The 24,795-nt window shown below is 50.4% G+C and overlaps 1 long non-coding RNA gene across 1 annotated transcript; it reads right to left on the minus strand.

Moving 5' to 3' along the window:
- Positions 1 to 4,305: 4,305 nt before the first annotated feature.
- Positions 4,306 to 22,368, minus strand: LOC133244836 (uncharacterized). The gene is made up of 4 exons (XR_009735532.1): positions 21,584 to 22,368; positions 20,831 to 20,943; positions 18,696 to 18,800; positions 4,306 to 9,507 (listed from the first exon to the last, which is right to left on the minus strand). It is a non-coding gene; the product is annotated as an uncharacterized LOC133244836 (long non-coding RNA).
- Between the last annotated feature and the right edge of the window lie 2,427 nt (positions 22,369 to 24,795).

Genomic DNA, 24,795 nt, shown 5'->3' on the forward strand with positions numbered 1-24,795 from the left:
AGCTACCCTCCTCCAGGAGGGACCAGGGAACCGGTGTCTCCTCGGGGGCTGATGGAAAGGAGTGGGCAGAGTGGGAGACAGGACAGAGCCAGGCCCCGGTTCCCCCTCTCCGGACCTGGCTGCTCCATTAAACCCTACACTGGAAGCCGCAAGGATGGGTACCAAAACTGTTGATCCTTCCAGCCACGGCACTGCCCTGCCCAGCCAAGGACCTGAACTGCTCCATCTGAGGAGGACTAATGGAGGAAACTGGGGCGAGAGAGGAGGATCCAGGGAACTGAAGTCTAACAAATGAGGTTGGAATGGCCATACTAATAAGGAATGGTAAATTTACTGAGTGTTCCACACGTGGGCTCAGTTATTCTCCCCACTTTACAGATGTGAAGACTGAGGTCCAGAGAGATTAAGTAACTTGTCCAAGGTAATACAGCAGGAAGGCATGGAACCTGGTTGAAATCCTAGTGGTCTCAGCCTTAATCTTTACCCTTAATCTCTCTGCCTTTAATCATTACTCTTTGCAACACTGTACCCAAGTCCTCACAAGGACAACCACATGAACAGCCTTGGTTGTCCGTGGTTGGCTCACATCTGCTGCTGCAGTTCCTATGAATTCCCACTCCACAGAGCTCCATTAAGGAAATTCACAAGGGTGGAGAAGCACAGGTGACCCATTGAGTAAATTCTCTGGAGCTGGTGAAAAAGAGACCCCACGAAGGAGCCTGGACCACTGTGCCAAGTAGGCCTAACAGGATAGCAGTGGTGCAGGGGCATAAGATTGGCGCCAATCCTTGGCAAAATTCCTCAGCACATTATTCAGCAGACGTGATACACTGGCAGTAAAGTGGGGAAGCCAAGAGCGGCCCCGGAAGCAGATAGACCCGGACTTTAAGCAGGGTTCTGCCCCCTGCAAGCTGTGTGGCCTCAGGCAAATTACTTCACGTCTCTGAGACTGCTTCCTTACCTATAAGTTGGAGATGGTAATAATACCTTCCTTATAAGGTTATTTGGGGGAGCAAATGACCTAAGGTATGTAGAGTCCATAACCATACCCAGCGGGTAGGCTGCTCACTGTGGTTTGTGATTAGTCATTTGTGAACATTTCAGGAAGAAAAGAGAAGTCACCAGGAGCCAACAATTCACTTAAAAACGTATGTCCTGCAAACCTCCACGTCGAATAGCAGTTCCAAGAGAAGACACTTTAGATCTTTCAGAAACACGTGCAATCCTCTCCTGGGAGAGCCGCATTGATTTCTGTAATATGTGGGCTGGGTAAAAATATTGTCGTGTGTTGATTGAAGCTGCGCTGAGTGTTGATTAAATGGTTCAGAGGCCACGTCACTGGGGAGGATCATTGCAAATACACCTGAAGATGACAAGATGTCATAAAGCTGGAAGGGCCAACAGAAGGATGTCAGCTGACCCTTATAGTCCAAAACAGTGCATTCGGGCCAAGAAAACAAAGTGTAACAGGAAAAGGTAAAATATCTGCTCTTTGAAAACGGATTGGTAAAAAAAAAAAGAAAATGGATTGGTAAAGGGTTCCACTGTGTGCTGTTTAGCGAACAAAGCAGGTAAACAGAAACGAGGGTGGGAGACTTCCCTGGTGGTCCAGTAGCTAAGAATTCACCTGCGATCCCTGGTCTGTAGGAAAATTCCACGTCCCACGGAGCAACTGAGTCCGTGTGCCATGAGTACTGACGCAGCACACCTAGAGCCCGTGCCCCCTAACAAGAGAAGCCCACTGCAATGAGGAGCCTGCGCGCTGCAGCCAGAAAGTAGCCCCTGCTCACCACAGTCGAGAAAGCCTGAGCACAGCCACAAAAAAACCAGTGCAAACAAACAAATAAAAATAAATCAACTACACTCCAATAAAAATTTTTAAAAAATGAGGTTGGGGAGGGAAAAGCGTATGTGTGTGTGTATCTTTACAGAGCTTAAAATATCCTTTAAAATAGCCTGATATTATCTTAAAAAGATCTTAAAATAGCCTTCTATACCTTAAAATGTCCCTGGAAACTTGCATAAGAAATTAATAACTATTTTTCAGTCTGCGAGGAGGAGAACTAAGGTTAGAGGACAGGAGCGTGGGAGGGAAATTTTTCCCTGAATAATACTCTTTTATAATTTTTTAAATTTTGAACCCTGTGAATGTATTGCCTATTCAAAAATTAAATTAAAGGATGTTAACACCGGTTATCTCTGGTTGCTGGGGTGATGGGTGGTTTTACGTTCTTCTTTGTATTTTTCTGTATTGTCTGAATTTTTCTAACGACCATGTGTTACATTTTTAAATCAAGAAAAATAATAAAGCTATTAACATTTTCTTTAAAAGTCTGCCTCGCTTGTATAGGCTGAGGACCTGAATGCACCATAATTCAGCTAACAAAAGAAATATTGGAGGCTTGCTGTTCCCCAGGAAAACCATTTAGAAATGGAAGTGGGCTTGCTGACTGGCCATAGAGGGCAGAAGGAAGAAGCATGGGCAGAATGATACGCTGCTACTCAGGGCAGCACTCAGAAAGAACTTCCTATCAAGGTTGCTCTGGGAGGAAATCAGCTCCCCGTCACTGAAGGTATGCAAGAAAATCTGACAAGTGTAGACACAATCTCCTCAGCCATCAGTACACAGCAGGAAGCCCACCTTAGAGATCTGGGCCAAGCCCATAGCCCCTGGCTGCCTGGACTTACTACTACTCATTACAGGCACAGAATCACTGATAATGCAGCAAATGTAAAACTCAATAATATATATTAATACTAAGAAATGACCACAAAACAGCCAGTATTTATTGAGCACTTACTGTGTGCCAGGAACTACCCTAAGAACTTCTGTAGATTAACTGGTTGATTTTCACAACAACTTTACAGGGGAGATACAGTTACTATCCCCATCTTACAGATGAGGAAACTGAAGCAGAGTTGGTTCAAGGTGTTTTTTACAGAGAACATTGTGTTGGAGAGTTTCTCCCAGGGTTACAAGCTGAACTGTGTCCCCCAAAACTTCTGTGTTGACATTCTCATTCGCAGTATCTCAAATGTGACTGTTTTTGGAAAGAGGGTTTGTTTTGTTTGTTTGTTTGTTTTCTATTTTTTGGCTGCACCATGAGGCATGCAGGATCTTAGTTCCCCTACCAGGGATCAAACTCACAAACCCTGCAGTGGAAGTGCGGTGCCCCAACTACTGGACGGGCAGGGAAGTCCTGGAGAGTGAGTCCTTAAAGAGGTAATGATGGTAAAATGAGGTCTTCAGGATGGGCCCTCATCTGATGCACGTATGGCTGGTGTCCTTGTAAGACGGGTGACTAGGACACAGGCGCACACAGAGACAAGACCACATGAGGACGCAGGGAGAAGACGGCCACCTACAAGCCAGCGAGGCCTCGGAGGAAACCACCCCTTTCAACACCCTGATCTCAAAATTCTAGCCTCCACAGTTGGGAAAATTAACTTCTGTGAAACCACCCAGTCTGTGGTGTGTTGTTAGAGCAGCGGCCCTGGAAAACTGACAAATCTGTTAGTGATGGACGGGCACCCAGGGATAGCACGTGGTTTAGCCTCTGTCAATTACGGGGCCAGGGAGTACCTGGGCTAGTGCACAGATGTGAGTGCGTGGATGAAACAGGGCCAGCGTGGGAGTGGGAGGGCGCATATACATCTGCATGGGGGGGATGTGGGTAAGTGCACTGACCTGGGTGTGCATGTGTGAAACCACAGGTGTGGCCATGTGGGTGGTGTGTGTGTACACTCAGGTCCATGGGGGTGTCTGTACATAGGTGTGTATTCATTCAGCCCAGCCTGGAAACAGATTCAGAGAAAGACACTGCTGTGCACACACACCCACTCACACACACACATCCCCAACTACCTCCCCTCCTGAGTGCCCAGAACACCTCGGCTGGGAAGACACTTCGGCACCACCCTGGAGTCTAATGCCATCCTGGGAGGGCCCAGGGCCAGCTTCATTATTCCAGCACAAGGTAAGCACTCATTTAACACTGACCATGATTACCATGATCATTTCAGCACAATTTTACAGATAAGGAAACAGGTACAATGGCCTGCTCAAGGTCACCCATAACAAGCATATGGTGGGAACAGCAACCAAACTCCCAGAACTCAGTTCTCAGTCAAGTGTTTTGTCCTCCAGTCGGCTCTTAATACACAGACCTCAACAGGCCTGAGGCCATCACACATGGACACACATGTGGGTGCCCATCACAAAGACACTCACGCACAGGTCATGAGTGAGGACACTCATGTGTCCCTCATAGCACACACATACACAGTGTCCATCACACACACACACACACACACACACACACACACACACACACGAGGGGTGTTGGTCTCACATACACACACACACACATATACAAACACCTAAGTGTAACAATATAGTGTGTGTGTGTGTGTGTGTGTGTGTGCACGCGCGCGCTGGCACATGTGCTCAGTCGTGTCTGACTCTTTGCAACCCCATGGACTGAAGCCCGCCAGGTTCCTCTGTCCATGGGATCTCCAGGCAAGAATATTGAAGTGGATTGTTTCCTCCTCCAGGGGACCTTCCTGACCTCCTGCATTGGCCGGCGGATTCTTTACTGCTGAGCCACCAGGGAAGCCCCGTAACAATATAGTAATAGTTACTGTTTTACTCCACAGCAGGCTTAGCACTTAACACTTAGTGTGCATAATTCCAATTCATACTCACAACACCCTGCAAAGAAAGTATCATTCTTTTCTTACAGATGAGGAAGCTGAGGCACGGAGTGGCTCGGGAACTTACGCGGGGCTGCCCTGCCGTTAGCAGGTGAGCCAAGCCTTGCGCTTCTGACCCTCCACACTCTGCCTGCCCATGCTCACCTTCTGTCTCTCACGTGATCTGTGGAGGGATGTAATTATTCCTTATACAATGGCCTGATATTAAAATGAAATTAGTAGCAACTAGGCGTGGGCAGACACTTTCAAACCCAGCTCCTTCCCCCATTCTCTTCCCAGGGAAAGCTAGAGTGGTGTTAAACAATCATACATCTGCATCACGGATTCCTTTGTTCTTTTTCTTCCTGACTAAATTGGCCAGAATCCACACCTCTATTAAACCCAGAGGCCTCCAACCTGGGTCTAATTACTGCCACCTGTAAACCTGGGTCACGGTTGGGAAAGGTAGAAACGTCCCTTTCTGTCTGACTGGGCTGCATAGTCTAGAATTCGGGAATTTTCAAGTTTGGCTGAGGGCACCAAGGAGTCAACTGTAGGCCAGTTTGGAAGGTTAAAAGTTGAGCTAAGAGCCTCCATGGGGTCACTAGGAGTCGGACACGACTGAGTGACTTCACTTTATTTTTTCACTTTCATGCATTGGAGAAGGAAATGGCAACCCACTCCAGTGTTCTTGCCTGGAGAATCCCAGGGACGGGGGAGCCTGGGGGGCTGCCGTCTATGGGGTCGCACAGAGTCAGACACGACTGAAGCGACTTAGCAGCAGCAGCAGCAAGAGCCTCCAGGATGAAGAGCAAAATTCATAGCTGCAAATCGTCTCTCCTGCCGGGGCCCAGATGTCTGGTTGAGATGGAGATGACATTGGGAGGAGAAGACATGGACATTATGGTCCCTTTGGGACTCATAAAGCCTGTGGAAAACCCTTCTCTCCGGGTGAGGCTGCACCCAGGACCTTGCTGCCCCTCACCCTGTGGAACACGCTACCTGTCGACACCCTGAACATTCTACCAGCCAAGCAGTCTCAGTCAGCTGTCCTCGTTCCATGAGCAGCACTGAGGCTACACCTACAGGAGAGTGGATCCTGGTGTCCGAACATGCTTGTGAAATGAATACTGAGCAGCTATTTATGTGCCAGGAGCTAAGAATGCCCCCGGGGAAGAAGCCACAGTTCAGGCCCTCATGGGGTTTGTGGTCTTCCCTCTGAGCAGGAGGCACCCTACTCCCCAGAGACAGGTCAGGGGAAGAGACGGCCTTACCTGGCCATGGCCCTCCCTAGGACTTGCTGCGGGAGACACTGGACAGGGGGCAAGAGCCTTTCCCCGTGCGTGGCCTCTATTCCCAGCCTGGGATCCCTCGTGCACAGAGAAAGGAAGAAGCAGGCAGGTTCCCAGGAAGGGCAGTAACCCCAGTGATGTCCCTGCAGGCGGTGGAGAGGACCCAGCTTGAGGGGAAGAGAGCTTCTGCACAGGCTTTATAGGCCTTGAAGGGACCATAACGTCCATGTCTCCTCCTCCCAGTGTCATCTCCATCTCAACCAAGCATCCCGGCCCCGGCAGGAGACACGATCTGCAGCCATGACTTTTGCTCTTCATCCTGGAGGCTCTTAGCCCAACTTTTAATCTTCCAAACTGGCCTTCAGTCGACCCCTTGGTGCCCTCAGCCAAACTCTCATGTCCCCTCACCACCGAGTCCCTTCTTCTATTTCCAGCACTGCCTCCCTTCCGGAATCTCTCTGTGTCTCTCTCTCTCACACACACACACGACCTCTGGTTCTAAGGACAGGTGGTCACCCCCAAAATAAAGAGGTGAAACGAAGAGACCAAAGTGTCCCCCACAGAGCTTTCAGGCCCAGACTCACCCTGACCCCCACGGCCACCCATCAGAGGTGGCGCTGCCCCCGCGGGTGCCCGCCCAGGGCCGGGCACTGAGCAAGTGCTTCCCACACCTGTCTCACTGGTCCTCCCCGTACCCAGATACCCACGGTCGCTGGTGTTGGGGTGTGAATTTTAACAAGGTCCCTCTTTAGGCTAAAGGATTAAAAAAAGGTGCTGCCCAGGAGGACACGGGGTATGGCGCGCAGAAGGCCTCTTTGTGATTTAAAAAAAGGCATCTCCTACAGCCCATTGGCCAGGGCCTCAAGCAGCACCCTGGCTTTGCACAAGCTGTTACTCCCTCCATCTTCCCTGAGGGGTGCAGAGGAAGGGGAACCCACCTGAGGTCACAGCTAGTCAGTCACCACATGTGGGATTTGAACCCAGGTCTTGAAAACCTAGGTGAAACTTTGCTCTTCGGCTTCCAAAGGTTCATGCACTGGCGCGCCTTCAACCAGATGTGTATTCACAGTATACGAGCTGGAGGGGGCCTGGGGCAAGCCTAGGGATACTGACATTCTCTTGAAGGGTCTTCCAGTCTCAGAGGAAATGCCCCACCTTCAAGGAAGGGGGAAAGAACTGTGCCCTCTGGAGCTTCAGCCTGAGGAGGGAGATATAGCCCACCTCAAGAAGATCAGTCTGAGGGGGGAGACAAGGCCTGTCCTCAGGGAGCCCAGTCTGAGGTGGGAGACTTGGCCTGTCCTCAGCAGAATCTGAGAGAGGAGACATGCCTGTCCTCAGGGAGCCCAGTCTGAGTGGGGAGACATAACCTGTCCTCAGGGAGCCCAGTCTGAGAGGGGAGACATGGCCTGTCCTCAGGGAGCCCAGTCTGAGGGGGGAGACTTGGCCTGTCCTCAGCAGAATCTGAGAGAGGAGACATGCCTGTCCTCAGGGAGCCCAGTCTGAGTGGGGAGACATAACCTGTCCTCAGGGAGCCCAGTCTGAGAGGGGAGACATGGCCTGTCCTCAGGGAGCCCAGTCTGAGGGGGGAGACTTGGCCTGTCCTCAGAGAGCATAATCTGAGAGAGGAGACATGGCCTGTCCACAGGGAGCCCAGTCTGAGGGGAAACACTTGGTCTGCCCTCAGGGAGCAGAGTCTGAGTGGGGAGACATGCCCTGTCCACAGGGAGCCCAGTTTGAATGGGGAGACATAACCTGTCCTCAGGGAGCCCAGTCTGAGTGGGGAGACATAACCTGTCCTCAGGGAGCCCAGTCTGAGAGGGGAGACATGGCCTGTCCACAGAGAGCCCAGACTGAGGGCACAGCATGAGGGACTGGACATACTTTGCATGCATTCAACGGGAACATGGAGCCCTCTTCTGGGGCTGTCCAATTGAGTGGTGAGACAAACACGAAGCAAGGAAGCCCTGGCAGATCAACTCTGCCCTTCACCCTCCAAACAGCCATGGAGACGGGGCCCCAGTGCCCCGGCTGTGGGCCAGAACCAGCAGCGTCAGCCGGGCCACAAGGGGAGGGCCGGGTGGGGAGGCGGGAGCGGGGACAGGCTGTCACTCAGCCGCTGCAGCTCCCCAGGGAACACTTTACAACTTCACCTATTCCGTGTTGCCTGCTTGACGGAGCATCCAAAGCAATTCCAGGACTATATTTCATTGTCACATTTATTTGCAAGGGGTGTCAGTCAGGCCCGGAAGTGGGTTGCCCTGCTGCTCTTCGCTCTTCTTTACACACACACACACACACACACACATGTCCTGAGCACACACAAAGGACATCCAAAAACACACAATCGGGCACATGTCATGGACACACAGACTCGGGCTCCATGAATCGGGACCACCCCGTTGCACAACCCCAGGTGCGCCGTTCACACCACTGTTGCTCTCATATACGGTCTCTTATACCCACAGCGCAAAGCACACAGTAGTGGCCTTGGTGTACACAGGCCCGTGAGCACATGAGCACCCACATACACAGAAGCACACCCTCAGACCCCCAGAGGGCCAGAGAACTCAGGCCAAGGGCACCACAACCAGGCCCTTCCTAGGCAGGCAGGCACACCACACACCAGCCTTCTGGAGCCTCAGGGGACAAGGAGAGAGGGAAGAGCAAGGAGCTACAAAGCCCACGTCCTCTCCCCAGGCGTTTCCAGAGCCGAGAAGGCCCTCCTCCACACACACGTACCCACCATTCCCAACCCCCCACACACACAGCAGGAGCCTCTTCAGCTGCCAACCATTAGCACTAATTACCACACTTGTTGGGAAAGGGATTTAATTAACTATCCGCTGGGGCTGGAAGGGGAGCCAGGGCCCAGGGCAGGCGTGCCAGGCCTCTCTCCACTCCCTCAGGTGGCTTTTCAGGTGTGGGGGAAGGGCCTCCAGTGAGGGAGTGGAGTGGATTACATGTCTGGACACCTGAATATATACTGACACCTATCAGACACATTCAGATGTGCACGAGAGTACACAGACATCCTGGGGAGCATCCCAACATACACGTGACCCCACACTCAAAAACTGGTCATAGATGATACATAGATAATGAATGGATGGGTGGCAGGTTAGCTAGTAGTTGAATATATAGACAATAGATGGATGGATGGTGGATGGATGGATGGATAAACAGATAATAGATGGGTGGTGGAGGGGGAAGGCGGCAGGAGAGAGCGATGTAAGTGAGTAGCTGACTGGTGGAGGGACAGACGAGGGAACAGATGCAGCCAGGTACGCAAGGAACACACACACCATGGCTAGACACGGGGACAAATGTCATCACCACTCACATACTTACCGTGTGAACGATCTCCCTCCCTCGCCCTTCTCCCCTTTCTCTTTGCAATGAAAGGAGGCTTTGTAGCTGAGTGGTTGAGAAGTAGATCTGAATGTCTTGCCATTTCCTAGGTATGTGCACACGGACAAGTCTCTTCAGCTCTCTGGGCCTGTTCTTCCTCATCTATCAGATGGGTCTGTGTGAGGAATAAAGTAAATGGAAAGTCCTTAAAGTACAGTAAACCCCCTACATGTGAACAAGTTCGGAGAGCATGTTAGTAAGTCCAGTTTGTTCATAAGTCCAACAAATTGAGACTAGGTACCCATCTCACACAAACAGCTATATAGTACTGTAATAGGTTTATAATACTTTTCACCCAAATAATACATTAAAAACACACACGCAAAATAAAGGAAACGCTTAATCTTCCAATACAGTATCCTGAAAAGTACAATCATGCAGTACAGCGGCTGGCACACAGGGGCTGGCATCGAGGGACCAGGCAAGAAGAGTTACCGGGGCAGGGAGAGGTGGGAGACGGCGGCGCTGAAGGGTCGTCAGCGATAGGGGAGACTCACACGTGAACATGGATGTTTGTAACTTTGAAAGTTCGCAACTTGAAGGTCCGTATGTGGAGGACTTATTACACATGAAAAGCGCTTGGAAGAGTACCTGGTACATAAGAAAGGCTCAATACACCTCAGCTATTAACACTGAAGTGGGTCTTTCTCCTACAGAGAATAATCTGAGGTCCCCGAAATATCTAGAACAGGCCCATGTCCCCAGGGAAGGAAGTTGAGGAGCTGTGGCTCCACCTCTTCTCCCCTCCCCCAGAGGACCCCCCACACACACACCCAGGAGACCAGGTCCCGGATGGACCCCAGAGAGGAAGATCCCCTGGGGGTGCCATGGGGTGCCCTCATTTGCCAAGATGGGCTGAGCCAGGTCTGAGTGGTCAGCCAGGGAAACTCAGACACCAGGGCCTCAGAGCCCCCAGCCCCAAACAATGATATATATTTTCAATTTTCTCAAAGATTATATTTTTTTCCCTCCAGACGTTCATCTTGTGCTTTTTGACCAGGATAAACTGAAAAATAATAGAATCCAGATGGGAAAGAGATAGTCATTCGTCCTACACAGATTGCAGTGCCAGCATCAGCCCCACCCCCCTACCTCTGGGGTCCTCTGGGGAGCAAGTGGCCAGGCTGGAGCAGAATGAGGGGTTGGGCGGGAAGGTGGCTTGCAGCCAGAGGCCACTGCAGCCCCTGGTGGCCTTCTCACTAGGGTGTGACCTTAACTAAGCCACTTCCCTCTTCAAGACTCATTTGCCTCATCTGCAAAATGGGGACAATAATTTCTCAGTTGTCTACCCAAAGAGAGGCTGGGAAAATTAATGAGCTGCATACAGATTTTCAGGAGATGTGACCCCACCCACACAGCAGCATCTGCATCCCAAAGGGCCCTGGCTTCTCCCACCCACATGCTCTGAGCTCCAGGGTTGGGTCTAACAAATGGCCTCCTTATCTCCTCTGCAATTTGCCCTGTCAAGTCTCCCCAACTCTGGCACATCCCACTCCCAGTACCCTCGACCTCCATTGGACAGATTTCCATAACTCCAGCACCTTGTCTAGTTTAGAAAAGACTGCCAAGATGGTCCCTCTTGTTCTGAAAGAACATCGAAGAAGGCAAAAGCACAGACTCGAGAGTCTCTGTTAATGCTCATTTCTTTGGGAAGTCCTTCCCAGTGTCTAACTTGAATCCACTTTGCTGCAATATACTTGTTTACTCTTCCTGCGATGCCAATAGAATCAAAGGCCGATTGACCAAGGTTTGTCATTTTCCTCCAAACAGAATCTTTTCCAGAGTTCTGTTCATGGTGACAAGGTTGGGTAATGAATAAAAAAGACACTGGAGTTGAGAGTTCAAGGACCAGCTGTGTCATTTATTGGCTGTGTGACCTTGGACAAGTTACCTAACTTCTCTGAGCCCTGATCTTCACAGGTCTCAGAAATTTGCCTGCCTCCAAGGCTGCTGTGAGGAGATGTGGAGGCCCTGGGTAAACTGAAATAATCCCTGCAGATGTGAGTCATGCTGGCTTCTGGGGATTTGGCCCCTCCTCCACCACCCACCTGCCCCACCCACCCAGCTCCATCCTTCCTGCCAAGGGTGAGACTTTATCTCCCCGGAGCAGGAAGGAGGTGATGTGAAGGAGAGAAGCAGAGCTGCTCCCTCTCCGCCCCAGAGTAATTGGTGGTAATCCCGCAGCCAGCCTATCGCCTCACTCCCAGCTGCGGGGAAGCTGTGGCCTCACCATCCGTCATTAACCGGGGCTCTTCTGGCGGCTCAATTGTAGAACATGATTTTAATAACCCTGGCAGGAGGGGATCATTTTTCTCTTGTCACTTAACTCCGATTCTGCTGGAGAGAGACAGAGACACGGAAAAAGAGAAGGACGAGCTGACAGAGCAGCAGAGACAGAGGAAAAGGAAGAACTAAGGGGGAGAGAGTCAGGAGGGCGAGGCATCCAGAGAGCTTAGAACAGGAATGCAGTCGGGCAGAGGGAGAGGGACGGAAGGGGAGAAGCAGGTGAAGAAGCAGAGGGCTGGGAGAGCACCCTTTCTGCCTTGTGGTTCCCATGGCCGCTCCCTCACCTGACCCCCACCCTTTGCACCTGCAGCAGGCGTGGGGTACTCAGGATAAGATATGCCGACCAGGCAGGCCCACGCTGCTCTTCGAGGCTGTCCCTTCTCGCTCATCTTAGGACCTCATGTGGATGGACAAAGTCCCCCAGGATTAGGGTGGAGGAGGATGAAAGAAGGCTCCCACATTTGGAGCCCTTCACTTAAGATCAGTAATTCCTTCAGGACATGGCTACAGTCCAGTGCAAGAACACTGCTGTGGGTTAGACAGACGCCAGATTACAGGCCCGCGTGCTAGCTGAGTATCCTGTCCTGACGTTGATGTTCTCATCTGTGCAAGGGGTAGCTACCTCACGCAGTTGTGTGATGAATACGTGAGTTGATATGTGGGCTGCACCCCAGGCAGTGCACGGCACATAGAAGTATATGGGGAATGAAACACCCAGGCCCACAGAGAACAGACCGCCTGGGCAGTGAGAGGCCTATGGGGACAGCAAGGAGCAAGGGGCTTGCCATGAACTTGTGCTCAAACTTCTCAAGGCCTGGCTCTGCCAGCCCTGAGAGACGTCCCACTCCACCAGAAACCCTCAGCAGAGGCAGGAAGAGAGCCACAAAGGGACCTTGGCAGGATTCATGGAATCTTCCTGGGCTGCAACCCTGCCCCCAGCAGGGACAGAGCAGAATTTGCAGAGCAAGACTTGAGGTGGGCAGAGCTTGTGGCATAGTTCCCCCTGCTGGCCATTATGGGAACTACATAAGAGGCCGATGAGGAAGAGAGAAGACGCGCTTCTCCAGCCCTCAGGGGCACCAGCTTTGACCCTGAACTGGACCCCCAGGTTCTTCTTCCTGGCTCAGGGACCACCCAGATCTTCCAGTGGTGACAAGAGCACAGGACTCCAAGTTGGGGGTTACAGCGGAGGCAGCTTTCCCGCCAAGCCCCAGTGTATGGGCCCAGCACGGGGAAAGGAACATCTTCAACTCAAGTCTGCAAGGCTTTGCTGAGGACCTGGGTCTCAGAGAAGAGGAAATCCAGTTCCCGACTTGGGGGACCATAGTCTGGCTGGTGTGAAGAGGGTAAAGCAGCACCTGCAGTGGGGAGGGCTTGGGACCCACAAGCCAAGGTCTGCAGGTAAGAAAGAGCCTGGGGAGTGTGGGGTGCAGCTGGGGGGTTCTGTAAGTGAGGGGAACCCCACCCAGACTCTCATTAGCGTGGTGAGATTCCAAGGGCCAGGCAGGTGGACAGGGTTGTTCCCAGCTCTGTCCAGTGACTATAAATGTCACCCCTCTTTGGGTCTCTGTTTCCCTCTCTGTGAAATGGGACAAGCAGGGGGCACCCAGGTCTGTATCCTGAGCTTAGGGCTCACAGCCCAGTGGTGCCACTTCTGATTTCTGCTTTCTCATGTCCAGGAGGAAGCCGTGCTATTTTGAGACCTGCTGGTAATTCCTCTTTCCCAGGAATGGCAGTAAAATCAGAAGCTGGGCAGGAAGAGGGGGCACCGATGTCAATCAGTCCAGAGTTTGAGCAGGAAAGGAAAGAATTGACCAGCATACCCTTAGGCCAGGACATAAACACTCACGGTCATCAGACCAGCAGGTCTGGTCTCTGTGATTGAGGAGCCCAGTCAGAGTGTCTGGGGACCCTGGAGAGCTTCCAGGACCAGCCCGATGGACAGGTCCGTGGCCTTCTGCGGCCTCTGTCCTCAGGCTCAGACTTGAGTGGGAAGCTTTGCCCTTATCAGATGGGGGCCCAGAGCTCCCAGGACTCCTCCCTGCCCTCTACCTAGTGTGGGGCTCCTCTGGGCTCACCCACATGCCCCTTGACTCCAGAGTTCTGACAGCCTGGAAGAGGGCAGGAGGCAGGCTCCAGGGCACCCCTGACCTCTAGCAGAGCCTGCTCACCCCTTGCCTCTGCCCGGAAGCCTTCTCTGAACCACAGCATGGTCTGCAATGTGGGGACTTGTCCCCAGAAAGCCCTCCTAGGGTGTGGCTGCCCGAGTCATGCTTGGGATCACTGTCATCTCTTCCTCCCACTGGAAAGAAAATGTGTCCCATGTTATGTGTCCCTGGTCACATCCAATCAGTGTCCAAGTCCTCATGATCCTTCCTCCTTGAAATCTCTCCAGCCCATGCTTTTCTCATATCCCCATGGCCTGGGCCACCTAAGACAGCATCTGCATGACCCCAGGTCCTCCCCTGTATGGAAGGACTCAAGTTCCCTCATTTTCCCCAAACCTCTCGGTGAGTAATTCTCGAAGCAGAGCAGAATCCAATGCCCTGCCTGAGAAGTCGCTGCCCCCACAGCACAACCTGACTCTTGCTGGCTTATCCTCACCTCTTGTTCCCTGGAAGGTGGGGTCACAATCCTCAATCTACGTTCAATCTACGGGTGCCCCTATTGCCTGCCATGATGGTCCACAACCACCCTGAGCTGCGCTGGGGAAAATTCTCATCCTCAGGGCAATCTGTCGCTTTTTCTGGGGTTCACCCCAGCCTGCCCCTTGAACACTGGCAAAATCCCAGGTCTCCTCGCTTGCCATGAGGTAAGGGGCAGCTTCTGGGCCTGGTCTGCTTTATGCTTCCAGCCCCAGGTTGAGCTGAGACACCATGTGCTGAGGACAGTCCAGCATCACCCAGGGCTTGCCCTGCTTATGATGCAGCAAATGGTACCCTCAGTCAACTTGTTCCATCCCTTAACCTACTCACTCCCAAGGCTGGTGGCCCTGCTAAGCCACCCCATCCCCCAGTGAAGGACAGCAGAAGAGGAAGCCTAGAGCAGCGGCCCCCAGGGAGCAACAGACAGACCAGCACAGGAGCCGAGAGCACATACTTCAAAGCTAGGCTGCCTGGGTGCTCATCCGTGTTCAGCCACTTTCTGGGCAACTCCACGTTGGCTCCTTAACCTCTCCTGTTCACCTCTAAAATAGCGATGTTGCTAGTACCTGCCTCATCGATTCTCATAAAGACTAAATGAGTTAGTACAAATAAAACGCTTAGAATAGTGACCGGAACAAAGCAAGCCATATATGAATACGACATGAATCCAAAATGCTTCCCTGGTTGTCCAGTGGTTAAGAATCTGCCTGCCAACAAGAGGGGAGTTTGGGGGAGAGTGGATACATGTGTGTGTGTGTGTGTGTGTGTGTGTATATATATATATATATATATATATATATATATATATGGCTGAATCCCTTCACTGTTCACCTGAAACTCCAGTATGAAAATAAAAGTTAAAAAGAAAAGAATGGATAAACAACAAGGTCTTATTGTATAGCGCAGGGAACTATATTTAATATTCTATAGTTAAGATCAGATCAGATCAGTCGCTCAGTCATGTCCGACTCTTTACGACCCCATGAATCGCAGCACGCCAGGCCTCCCTGTCCATCACCAGCTCCCAGAGTTCACTCAGACTCACATCCATCGAGTCAGTGATGCCATCCAGCCATCTCATCCTCTGTCGTCCCCTTCTCCTCCTGCCCCCAATCCCTCCCAGCATCAGAGTCTTTTCCAATGAGTCAACTCTTCGCATGAGGTGGCCAAAGTACTGGAGTTTCAGCTTCAGCATCATTCCTTCCAAAGAAATCCCAGGGCTGATCTCCTTCAGAATGGACTGGTTGGATCTCCTTGCAGTCCAAGGGACTCTCAACAGTCTTCTCCAACACCACAGTTCAAAAGCATCAATTCTTCGGCGCTCAGCCTTATTTACAGTCCAACTCTCACATCCATACATGACCACAGGAAAAACCACAGCCTTGACTAGAGGAACCTTTGTTGGCAAAGTAATGTCTCTGCTTTTGAATATGCTATCTAGGTTGTCATAGTCATAACTTTCCTTCCAAGGAGTAAGCGTCTTTTAATTTCATGGCTGCAGTCACCATCTGTAGTGATTTTGGAGCCCAGAAAACTAAAGTCTGACACTGTTTCCACTGTTTCCCCATCTATTTCCCATGAAGTGATGGGACCAGATGCCATGATCTTTGTTTTCTGAATGTTGAGCTTTAAGCCTACTTTTTCACTCTCCACTTTCACTTTCATCAAGAGGCTTTTTAGTTCCTCTTCATTTTCTGCCATAAGGGTGGTGTCATCTGCATATCTGAGGTGATTGATATTTCTCCCAGCAATCTTGATTCCAGCTTGTGCTTCTTCCAGTCCAGCGTTTCTCATGATGTACTCTGCATAGAAGTTAAATAAACAAGGTGACAATATACAGCCTTGACGTACTCCTTTTCCTATTTGGAACCAGTCTGTTGTTCCAACTGTTCTAACTGTTGCTTCCTGACCTGCATACAAATTTCTCAAGAGGCAGATCAGGTGGTCTGGTATTCCCATCTCTTTCAGAATTTTCCAGTTTATTGTGATCCACACAGTCAAAGGCTTTGGCATAGTCAATAAAGCAGAAATAGATGTTTTTCTGGAACTCTCTTGCTTTTTCCATGATCCAGCAGATGTTGGCAATTTGATCTCTGGTTCCTCTGCCTTTTCTAAAACCAGCTTGAACATCAGGAAGTTCATGGTTCACATATTGCTGAAGCCTGGCTTGGAGAATTTTGAGCATTACTTTACTAGCGTGTGAGATGAGTGCAATTGTGCGGTAGTTTGAGCATTCTTTTGCATTGCCTTTCTTTGGGATAGGAATGAAAACTGACCTTTTCCAGTCCTGTGGCCACTGCTGAGTTTTCCAAATTTGCTGGCATATTGAGTGCAGCACTTTCACAGCATCATCTTTCAGGATTTGGAATAGCTAACTGGAATTCCATCACCTCCACTAGTTTTGTTCATAGTGATGCTTTCTAAGGCCCACTTGACTTCACATTCCAGGATGTCTGGCTCTAGGTCAGTGATCACACCATCGTGATTATCTGGGTCGTGAAGATCTTTTGTGTATTCTTGCCATCTCTTCTTAATATCTTCTGCTTCTGTTAGGTCCATACCATTTCTGTCCTTTATCGAGCACATCTTTGCATGAAATGTTCCCTTGGTATCTCTGATTTTCTTGAAGAGATCCCTAGTCTTTCCCATTCTGTTGTTTTCCTCTATTTCTTTGCATTGATCGCTGAGGAAGGCTTTCTTACCTCTTCTTGTTATTTTTTGGAACTCTGCATTCAGATGCTTATATCTTTCCTTTTCTCCTTTGCTTTTCACTTCTCTTCTTTTCACAGCTATTTGTAAGGCCTCCCTAGACAGCCATTTTGCTTTTTTGCATTTCTTTTCCATGGGGATGGTCTTGATCCCTGTCTCCTGTACAATGTCACGAACCTCATTCCATAGTTCATCAGACACTCCATCTATCAGATCTAGGCCCTTAAATCTATTTCTCACTTCCACTGTATAATCATAAGGGATTTGATTTAGGTTGTACCTGAATGGTCTAGTGGTTTTCCCTACTTTCTTCAATTTAAGTCTGAATTTGGCAATAAGGAGTTCATGGTCTGAGCCACAGTCAGCTCCTGGTCTTGTTTTTGCTGACTGTATAGAGCTTCTCCATCTTTGGCTGCAAAGAATATAATCAATCTGTAGTAAACCATAACGGAAAAGAAAAAAATTCAACCTACTACAAATCGCAATAGATTCGAGGCTGTAAAGAGTGACTTTTCAGTAATGAAGTGTTACAGTAACTCGATTACTATTTTGGTAACCAGCTTGATACTATGTATGCTAAATAAAGAGCTAAAAAAATTTTTAAATGCTGTCAGGGACTTCCTTGCTGGTCCAGTGGTTTTAAGAATCCACCTGCCAACCAGAGAGGAGTTTAGGGGAGAGTGGATACATGTACATGTATGGCTGAGTCTGTTTGCTGTCCATCTGAAACTATCACAACATTGTTAATCAGCTACACCCCAATAGGAAATAGAAGAGAAAAGATCCGCCATGCAAGGGACACGGTTCCATCCCTGGTCCAGGAAGATCCCACATGCTGCGGAGCAACTGAGCCCCAGTGCCTAGAGCCCGCGCTCCCCAGCAAGAGAAACGACCACAGTGAAGAGCCCCCACTCACCACAACTAAAGAAAGCCCATGTGCAGCAATAAAGACCCAGCACAGACAAAAATAAATAAATTTTCTTTTAAAATGCTATCAATTGGTTCCCCTGTCCTGTTGCTCAAGTCAAGATATCTCCACATATGTATCCAGGTTCCATTAACCGCCACCTCCTGTTGACAGAGGTCCCCTTCCCCCAGATAAAACCCACGTGGCCCAACCTCACTTGGTCTGGGACATCTTTATGCCCAGGCTCTGCAGTGTGGTGTGGCAGCTTCTGGGACTTCACTTGAAAGAAAACTGGAGCTTGCCTTTTGCAGCCCATCACCCCATCCTCCAATCTGTTTCCTTAAACATGATCTGCCATCTGCAACCACGAGGATGAGAGCTACCCCTAGAGTAAGGAGCAATAACATGCAAGAACCTTGTTCCATAAACACCCCAAGCCCCTCACCAGCCCTGGACCTCTAAATGACAGAGAAAGAAACGTCTCTCTTGTTTAAGCCCCCAAACAAATATACTTTCTCAGTTGTCATGTAGATGGAACTGGGTGCCCTGGACTTGGGTATTCCAAGTGGAGGAGCATTTCTCACAGTCAGCAGCCTTCATAAATCTCCCAGTTCAATTCCACAGGGAACCCACATGCTGATGGATGCCTCCCTCACACCACCGAGGCCACCAGAGTGCCATGTGATCCCACCCAGAAGGACAAGCCCGGGTGTTGTAGGAAGCTGATCAACTCCAACCAAGAGGTTTTTGACTCACAAACTTCTGAGGCTCCATGCCTGAAATGTTCTCTGATGAGTTTCTCATGTGGGCTTCTTCCATCAGAAATCAGGTTTGCCATTGGTCTTTGACATCCTCTGCCATCTTGGACCAGGGAAAAACAAGCCCAGCTAGTTAGAGTTCTGCCCCTCACCAGGCAGTCAAAGCCATCCTGCAGGGCTCAGAAGAGCCAAGGGCAGTATTTAGGGGCAACGAGGTCTTCCCTGCTTGTTCCCACAGCCCTTGGCTGTGTTTCTCATCAGTGAGTTTCTCATCAGTGAGTTTGTCTATCCCAGTCCCCAGAGCAACATAGAGAAGCCATGGGGAGGGTCTCGCTCCTTCCAGTCAGGGGCCCTGTTCTTCCCTTTGACTCTCACTCTCATCCAGGGGCCTGATCAGCCCACTGCTCCTTCCTCCCTGAAGCTAGAAGGTGCAGATAAGGACCAGGGCACCACATGGTGAAAAGTTGCAGTTCCTCATCACCTCTGAAACCCCCACTCCTTCAAGAGTCCCATTTACCCAGGGAGTCACTTCAGTGGCCTGTAAACAAGTCCCACGAGACAAAGTATCCTCATTCCTGTATCTGCTTTGACATGTTTGAAGGCCCAGAGCTTGCTGGACATAGAACTGACCTCGGTCTCAGGCTGCCCATCATGTGAGTGGACCCATCACCCTTCCACGTTTTAAGACCTCATCCACCCATCATTCTAGACCTCTCCTGAGTGTAACCCACATTTGTCACATCTCTGCTTCTTAAGCTCTTTGGCTTCCTTAGAAGACACCCTGTGGTACTCCCTGGGGCTCTTAAAACCCTAAGGGTATTGGCAGCCGCTTGGCAAGATGGTTATGGGGGAGTTTCCCCTGGATCCATCACTGGCCCCAGACTTGGGCTGTTGGTACACCTGAGCCAGGTGAGAGGCCTGGACCCATGTAAACTGCCATGAACATGCAGATCTTGCTGCAATCTCTGATCCTGCCCGTTAGCATCCCCAGCAGACCCAACAGCAGCTCTCTCATCCACCATAGTGATTGTAGCCAAATGACTGTGCCCTTCATCTTTCCAGAAAGCATTATGTTATAGAAAATTCCAACCAGAAGGGTGGCAGCTCTTGTGTTCTCCCCGCTTCCATATTTCTCTGGACAAGTCCCAGGGCTGAAGTTCCCCTCTTGTTCCACCTCCTTTCCCCAGACTCCTCCTCACCCCGCCTTCTGCATGGCAGTGGTTCACAGTGGCCTCTCTGCTCAGGTCCCCTCTGACACCAACTCTTTTTCTTCTCCCCTTTTGGCCAATCCCATAGCACCCAACCTCTGACCTAGCAATAACCCCTCTGATTGTTTTGTTCCCTATGTCACCTGTTGGAAAAATTCTGAGGCCTAAGTACCAGGGTTTGGCCCAAAGGGACACCTGACCTTGAGCTGGATTTATCAGTCCTCAGGAGGCCAGTCACAGACAGGACCGGCTGGTGCTGGCTTTCCTGGACCCATCCAGCCATCAGACCATGGGAGCCATTAGAAAGTTTGGGGCCTGGTAGTGAATGCCTCTGACTGTCCCAGTGCTGCAGGGATATTAGCTGTATGGTGGGACCCGGGACAGCTGAAGCACAAGCAGAAAGACGGGGCCCCACCTTCTCTATTAGCCTTCAACTACCCCGGCCCCATCACTGCCAGTAATCCTTGCAATAAACCAACTCCTGGGGGTCCCCATCCTCCAAACTCAGCCAGGTTTGCAGGGGACCTGCTCTGGGCCACACACATGGCGGGAAGGGAGGAGTGCTGTACTGGGGCCTCACCCCAAAGCGCCCTCAAAACAGAACAGCCGTCCCCATCACCCACAGGTTCTCTGTCCCTCTGTGTCAGGCGTGCACGATTCACCTTCATTCCATGCCCCCAGATCCCTTCCCACCTCTGAAATCTCCTCCACTGGATGGCTTCCTGGAAAAAGCAGCTCTGCTCTGCTGCCTCCCCTCCTCCCAACCCCCTAGACACTCAGGGGCTCAGTCTGTTGTCCCTGAGGCTTGTTCTTCCTGTGACTGCGTGTCTGGCCCAGTTAGATTGCCCAGTGGTTGCCCTCAACAGCAATGAGCATCTTTCTCTCTCCAGACCTGCTTCCCCAGATCCATCCCATCCACTCTCACCTCCATGTAGCTCAGAAACACCACTGAACAAGTTGTTGGTGACACCACCGAAGACCAGACCCAGGAAGAGATGAAGGGCGTGACTCTGGGTGAGCCTCCATCCATAGGAGAGCCTGGAGAGAGAGACCCAGCCAGAGTGTGCAGCTCATTCCCAGTGCAGAGCACTCCCTCCACCCCGCCAAGCAGGAAGCCCTGACTTCTCTCCTCCTCTTTCTCTCCCATCCTTCCCCACCCCAGAGGTCAGCCCCCTGACCTAGGAGTCCTCTTCTTCTCCTCCATACCTGGAAATAGCCCTTGTCTTGATCCTCCTATGCTTGTCCTCAGAATTCTATGCATTTATTTTATGATATAATACTGAGGCCCAGAGAGGGCTGCAACTAGTCGTGGGTCCCCTGGTTCATTAGCTGAAGAGCTGGGGTCCCCCAGACACTTGCACAGCCCCAGACAAAGGCTTTATCCATCAAGTGAGACGACGTGCCCACCTTCTGTCCCTCAAAATTCTCTCCCCCCTTGCCCTCTTTGGGCAGCGCTCCCTCGTTTCCCGCACCACAGCTGCACCTGCTCCGTCTGCTTCAGAGACCTTTCCTTGGGTCCCACCCAAGGGTCATGGATCCCCCCTCCTCTCCCCTCTGTCTCCCAGAGATTTCATCTGCTTCCTTCCCTTCAGTCCCTCCCTCTTGGCTGCAGGGGAGAAGGAACCTCAGGGGCATCACACTGAGCCTGCCAGTCCCCAGGTCTGTCCCCAGGACTCACACTGGAGCTGAGAGCAGGTGTAAGGGTTATGAATGAAGCAATTGTCCCCAGGATTTCTGTGATTTGTGGGGACAGAGCAGGCTGACTTCAGCACCCAAAGTGTGACCCGGACCCAAGGTGAGGGCTGGACTTGTTTCTTCTTCAAGGAGCTCAATATAACTTTGATGCCTTGAGGTCTGCAGGAATGCTGGCACTACTCAGGCTTTGGGGAATGTCCAAAGGGAGCACCCATGTCTCAGCAGGTATAGGTGCCCCTCGGAGGGCCCTGGCAGCTGGCACGTGGTGAGGCAGCCTTGGGTGACCTCACAGATGGTGGACATCCAGGAGGCAGGAGCTAGAGGACATGAAGGAGGCCACAGGGTAACTCAAGTCGGTCGGTTCTTTCACGAACACCAAGCAAACCCCCCTGGAGGCTTCCAGAAATAACTGGACAAGAACTGCAGGCTTCTGGAAATCCTGGTGAACAGATGGGACTAGAAGCCGGCCAAGGACAGGTCGTGACTATTAAAGCGACCTCACTGAAACCTTCCCAGGCTTGGTGAGACCTTGAGGGACAAAGCGCCAGGTGACTGTCAACATCCTGAGTCCCTTTAAACCAAACCCTTCTCTCAGTGAGGCTCTGGTCTTGTTTTCCAGCCACCCAGGCTCAGTGTCATCTTCAAAACTCTGTGCAATCTTCAAACTCACATATACTGAACATTTACTCTGGGGCAGACCCCATGCAATGGAGTTTGTAGGAGCTGGGTTCATTAATCCTCATGGTGACCTTTTAAAGTAGATACAATGAAGATATTCAGAAAAAAAAAAAATTGTAATTTGCATCAGAGTCCTGAGCAAGTGATAAGGAGAGCTAAGGTTCATATGGAGGCAGTCTGGCCCCAGAAGGCCCGCTCCTCACCAGCACCCAACATGTCTGGATTGATGGTCACTTCTTCTCCTGTTCCCCCACATCCTCATGTTGCTGCCACTGCTGCTGTCATAGTTTTGAAACTCACGTGTGCTTCACCTTTTTCTCAAAAGGACATGAGATGGCTGTATGACAGGAAAGATTAATTCATTCGGCAGATTCATATTGCTGGGGGGGGGGGAGGGGGAGGGGAAGCCATCTTGAGGGTTGTCATAGGTGCTGTGATTGATCCTGAAATTTGACTTTGAGCTTCCTGGAAGCCAGGGCAAAACACAAAACATGAAGTTTTGACACACTTATTATCAGAAAGGAGGAAACAGACCAGTTCCTCCACAAGGACAACTATTTCCAGGAACTAATTCTGAAAGAGGTTTCTCATATGAGGCTTCATGTCTGGGACATGCATGGTGTGACATAATAAAAAAGCAATCTTCTAAATGATTCGATGGCAAGAGCAGATGGAGGACCCTCAGTGTGAACAGAGAAGGCATGATGCAATTTTGGAAACAACAAACACGGTCCCCAGCATGTCAATTGCCTGTAGGCCAGCACTTCCCTGGTGGCTCAGACAGCAAAGAATCTACCTGCAATGCAGGAGACCCAGGTTTGATCCCTGGGTTGGGAAGATCCCCTGGAGAAGGGAATGGCCACTCGCTCCAGTATTCTAGCCTGGAGAATTCCATGGACAGAGGAGCCTGGTGGGCTACAGTCCATGGGGTCACCAAGAGTCAAACATGACTGAGCAATTAACACTTCAACTCAGAGCTCCGAAAAAGCTAGAATTTTCCCCTGCGTGTCTCAGTTATTGCTGTGTTTTGTTTTTCTTTTCTTTTTTTTCAAACAGCCAGGTATTTCTTCAACAAAGGTGGGTTTATTCAAGATCAGCAAAGAATTGCAACTCAGGATCTGCAACCATGGACAAGCCACATGCAAATTCCTACACGGCAAGAAAGGGAGAACACAAGTTTTGTCTTTAGAGAACTGAAAGCTATATTGATTTTCTGAAAGGTCCCAGAGTACTCTGGGGTGGGGGTGGGGCAGAGCCACAGGCTATGGAAACCAGAGATGACCCAAGAAGGTAGTTCCGTTCTGAAAGCTGAGGCTTCGGGAACACATTCATTTATCAGATATTTATTGTGTTCTTTTTGTGCCAGGTTTTGCACTAGGTGGAGCGAGAACCAATGAAATAAATAATACAGGGCTCCTGACCTCAAAGAATTCAATCATTAACGGAAAAAAGAACTTTTTTTTTAGTATCTACTCTGTGTCATGTGGGCTTCCCAGGTGGCGCTGGTAGTAAAGAACCCACCTGCCAATGCAGGATATGAAAGAGACAGAGTTCAATCCTGGGTCCAGAAGAAGCCCTGGAGAAGGGCATGGCAACCCACTCCAGTATTCTTGCCTGAAGAAACCCATGGAGAGAGCAGCCTGGTGGGCTACAGTCCATAGTGTCGCAAAGAGTCAGACACAACTGAAGCGACTTAGCACGCACGCACACGTGTGTGTCAAGCGCTGAGATGAGTGCTTTGCATATAGGATCTCATTTAGTATTTCTAACAAACCTATGCCTAAGTTTTATTATTGTCACCCCTAGCACAGGACCAGACAGAAACCGAGCCCCTCAGTACTGGACCTCACAATATGGCATATGCCCAACAAGGAGGCCAAAGATCCATCAGCCCCTGCATTTTCAAAAGACCTCATCTGGTTCAAGAACTTTCTTATTCCAAGCCCTGGCGGGGAGTCCCACATCAACAACATTAAATGGTGTCTTCACATATAAAAATGCTCATCATCAACAAGTAATTTCAGGGACATCCCTGGTGGTCCGGTGGCTAAGACTCGATGCTCCCAATGCAGGGGACCCGGGTTCAATCCCTGATCAGGGAACTAGATCCCACATGCCACAACTAAAGATCCCAAGTGCCACAACTAAGACCCAGCACAGACAAATAAATAAACAAAATTTTTTAAGTAATTTCTGGCACGAGAAATTTCAGGATGGGAAAAGGGACCTCTGTTTAATGCAACAAATGTTTATGGAGCAATTTCTCCAAGCCAGGACCTGTGCCAAGCAATGCGAATACCCAAACAGTGAGAAGCCATGCCTGACCTCAAGAAGCAACCCCCAGTCCAGTGGAGAAGGAAATTTGTAAATGGTAACTTTCAACACGATTTTATGAGTGCTAACAGTGAGGCAAGCCCAGGAGCTTTGGGAAGACAGCAGGGTCTTCCCAGAGGACAGAAGAGTCCTCCAACATGGAAGAGGGTCAGGGAAGGCTTCTGGGAGAAGGAAGCACATGAG

This window comes from Bos javanicus, chromosome 3 (assembly GCF_032452875.1).
Source record: "Bos javanicus breed banteng chromosome 3, ARS-OSU_banteng_1.0, whole genome shotgun sequence".
Taxonomy (NCBI): domain Eukaryota; kingdom Metazoa; phylum Chordata; class Mammalia; order Artiodactyla; family Bovidae; genus Bos; species Bos javanicus.